The sequence below is a fragment of the Rattus norvegicus genome, chromosome 6 (genome assembly GCF_036323735.1).
Source record: "Rattus norvegicus strain BN/NHsdMcwi chromosome 6, GRCr8, whole genome shotgun sequence".
Classification (NCBI taxonomy): Eukaryota; Metazoa; Chordata; class Mammalia; order Rodentia; family Muridae; genus Rattus; species Rattus norvegicus.
Window position 1 is genome coordinate 36,610,416 of NC_086024.1, and position 4,062 is coordinate 36,614,477.

At 50.7% G+C, this 4,062-nt stretch overlaps 1 pseudogene; it reads left to right on the forward strand.

Moving 5' to 3' along the window:
• On the forward strand, positions 1–3,829 carry Ccnf-ps2 (cyclin F, pseudogene 2; annotated as a pseudogene).
• Positions 3,830–4,062: the final 233 nt, after the last annotated feature.

The window sequence follows — 4,062 nt, forward strand, 5'->3', positions numbered from 1 at the left end:
ATGGGGAGCGGCGGTGTGATCCATTGTAGGTGTGCCAAGTGTTTCTGTTACCCTACTAAGCGACGACTCAAAAGAAGACCCAGGAACTAAACCATCTTGAGTCTCCCAGAAGACATACTCTTTCATATCCTGAAATAGCTTTCTGTTGGGGACGTCCCTGCTGTCCGAGCTGTCCACTCCCACCTCAGGTACCTGGTGGACAACCATGCCAGTGTGTGGGCATCTGCCAGCTTCCCAGAGCTGTGGCCTTCTCCACAGAACCTAAAGCTCTTTGAAGGGGCTGCTGAAAAGGGGGGATTTTGAAGCTGCTGTGAAGTTGGGGATCGCCTGCCTCTACAATGAAGGCTTGTCTGTGTCGGACGAGGCCTACGCGGAAGTGAATGGCCTGAAGGCCTCTCGCTTCTTCAGCATGGACGAGAGATTGAATATGGGTTCAGACCCCTTCATCTGGCTCTCCATCTGCCCACCATGGTCAGTGTCTGGAAGCTGTTGCAAGGCCATGGTCCATGACAGCCTCAGGGCCGAGTGTCAATTACAAAGAAGTCATAAAAAGCTTCCCTACTACATTGCTTGGGAAGAGTGCTAAATCTTTTTGAGGACGAAGAGAAAAGGAAGCAGGCTCATAACCTTTTTGAAGCGTCTGCTCATCAGGGATGCCTGGCCAGCTCATACCCCCTTTGAGAAAGTGACAGAAAGGTGGATATGTCTGATCCTGAATGATGACTCCACAGCTTCCGGAAACTCAGGGACTTCGCTGGCAAAGGCTGCTGGGAAGCACAGCCGGCTTTGGCCAAAGACTGTGCAGGTGGAAGCCAGCTTGGACTAGAAGGGAAGGCCTTCAGTGAGTCGGTCTGTCAGCTCTTCCAAGCCTCCCAGGCCGTCAACAAGCAGCAGATATTCTCTGTGCAGAAGGGGCTCAGTGACACCGTGAGGTACATTCTAATCGGCTGGTTGGTGGAAGTTGCCCCGATGAAGGACTTCACAAGCCTGTGTCTTCACCTGACAGTGGAGTGTGTAGGCCGGTACTTGCAGAGGAAACTGGTCCCCAGATACAAGCTCCAGCTTCTGGGCATTGCCTGCATGGTCATCTGTACCTGGTTCATCAGCAAAGAGATCCTGACCATTAGAGAGGCTGTGCGGCTCACAGACAACACGTATAAATACAAGGACTTGGTACGCGTGAAGAGGGAGATCATCTCCGCCCTGGAAGGGAAGATTCGGATCCCTACGGTGGTTGACTATAAAGAGGTCCTGCTGACACTGGTCCCTGTCACACCCAGAACCCAATACCTGTGCAGCTTCCTCTGTGAGCTCACCCTGTCTGTCTACACCCCAGCCCACCTGGCCTCTGCCGCCCTGCTCCTGGCCAGACTGATGCATGGACAGACACAGCCCTGAACCACTCAGCTGTGGGACCTCACTGGGTTCTCCTACAGTGACCCCACGCCCTGCGTCTTGAGCCTTCATAAGAAGTGTTTCCATGATGATGTACCCAAAGGCTACAGACAAGTCTCTCTGACGGCCGTGAAACAGCGGTTTCAGGAAAAGTGCTATGAGGAGATCAGCCAGAAGGAGCTATGCTGAATTGTGCAGTACATTAGAAGTGAAACAGAAGAGCCCAGAGACTCCATCTTTCCCTAGCTCAGGGGAGATCCACACCTTCCTCAGCTCACCCTCTGGGAGGAGAAGCAAACGGAAGTGAGAGAACAGCCTTCAGGAGGACGGGGCAGCTTTGTCACCACGCCCACCACAGAACTATGGAACTAGGAGGAGACATTGCTAGGCAACCTTCTGGACTGGAGCCTGGACTGCTGCTTTGGCTATGAGGGAGACCAGGAGAGCGAAGGTGAGAAGGAGAGGGGTGTTACAGCTTCCAGTGGACTCCTTGATGTCACTGTGGTCTACTTGAACCCAGAAGAACACTGCTGCCAGGAGTCCAGTGATAAGAAGGTTTGGCCAGAGGACAAGATCCACCCAGCACCAGGCACCCAGACACCTCCAGCCTCAGCTCCCTGGCCCCTTCCCTGCAACAGGGGAGATCCAGGCAAGGACATCACGACCTCAGGCTACTCTTCTGTCAGCAGCTCAAGTCCCATAAGCCCCCTGGATGGTGGCATGGGGGGCTCTCCCCAATCTACCTCAGTGCTCTCTGTGGGAAGCCACTCAAGCACAAAGCCTTGCCACCATCAGGCCAAGAAGTCATGTTTACAGTGTCCTCCCCCAAATCTCCCAGAAAGCGGTGCTCACCAGCAACTGGTAAAGCGCCAAAACCTATTGGTGCACAGTGACGAGGACACGAACCTGGGTTTCCTGAAGCTCTGAGTGTGCTAGCCTTCGCCACGCTGAATGTTTACTGAGGGAGGGCCGCTGTTTCACTAGGACACTGCCGATGGATGCTGTGTAGATCCAGAAGGGCAGCAGATTCCTTAGGGGAGTTCAGTGCAAACTTTCAGAACATGGAGCTCGGTGAAAAGCTCTTCATGCTGGATAGCAGCCTCCCAGCAGTCATGGCACACCTGTGAAACCCATCCCTCTCTACCCTTCTGTGTCCTGCTGTCTCCAGGAGCATGAGGCTCAGTGAAGAATACTAGCCTGGGTAACCTAACACAGTTCAAACCCCTGCAGTCAAGTCTTGTTTTAGACCAGTGGGGAGCTCTCACCTGAACACAGCACTGTCCCCCTCACCCCTTCAGCCTAGGGAGCCTGTGTCCCTGCATATCAGAGTTGATTTTCACCTAATGGTGAGGTGTGAGGCCCTTGAAGCTGGGGTTGCAGGAGTCTGTCCCTCCCTCTGGCACTTTGAGCTCACTTTCAAAATCTGCCCTCTGCTTTGTCTGTGTCCCATCGTATCCATGTGACCGTGTTTCTGCACTGAATTTCTAAGCCATTCTTTGTCCGTCTTTATTTCTACATTTCTTCTAATGGGGAGGGAAAAAAGGAAGCTATTAAAATAGAGGGTATTAGATAAAAAGATAACAGATCCCCAATTTAAAAAAAAAATGAAAATGTGTAAGGCCTTCCATGGGAGACTGGAGGTTACTCTCAAACTTTGAGAGATCCAGATGAGGACTCACAGCAATTCAGGGATCAGTGTGATCAATGGATCAAGAAGTGGATCGCCCCTAAGAGGGAGACTTGGCTGTGATGTCTGAGTTTGCCACCTAATTAGCTGAAGTGCCCCGGGAGACCCTTGTCACCCTTTTGATCCTCAGGAACTTCATTTGCAAAATGGTGATTCAAAGAATAATAATGTGTTCCAGATGATCTGGCCAGACCTGAGTTCTCTAAAGTCTTACACTTCCTTACTGGCTCCTTTCTGTGCCTTGGGGAAAATCCTACAGGACTCCCAGAAAGCATCTTTTGGTCCTTACACCACCTCTGATCACTTGCACACCCAACTACATTAATCTCTGTCATCCTGACTCACGTTGCTGCACAAGCCAAACTGTGTCTCTACCAGACAATCCCCAGGGCTCCCTCTAGGATGTTATTGGATGTCTCCAGTGTTTTACCTGACTGGACAGTTAGGGCTTACGGTTGCAGGTTCCCTACATATACTGAAACAATCAATTCCTTCTATGGATGCCTCCAAGATATTTCACTCAGCTCCAGTATGTACTGTCTGACCACTGAAAGATTAACCACTGGGGAAGAGGGTGTGCCTAATCCTGTAGAGACCTGATGCCCCAGGGAAGGGGGATGCCTGGGAGTGGGTGAAGTGGGGAGCACCCTCTGAGAGCTGAAGGAGAGGGGTCATGGAGTGAAGAACTCTGGGAGGGAGGGGGCAACATTTGGGATGTAAATAAATAAAATAATTATTTTTTAAAAATTGAGCCTTATTTTTCAATTGCTAGAACTACTATTGATTCTTGTACTAATTAACAAATTCCCCCCCCTAGTTAAAAAAATGATTAACCATTCCATGAAATTGCTACAGCTTATAGTTTCCTCTCAAGTGTGTGTTTGGGGCAGTGGGGAGTTCTATGAGGCTAACTTGGTCCCAAGGAGAGTTTATCTCTGTCCTGTGAGGAAGCCAGGCTGGTAGTGGTTGTTTAAAAAAAA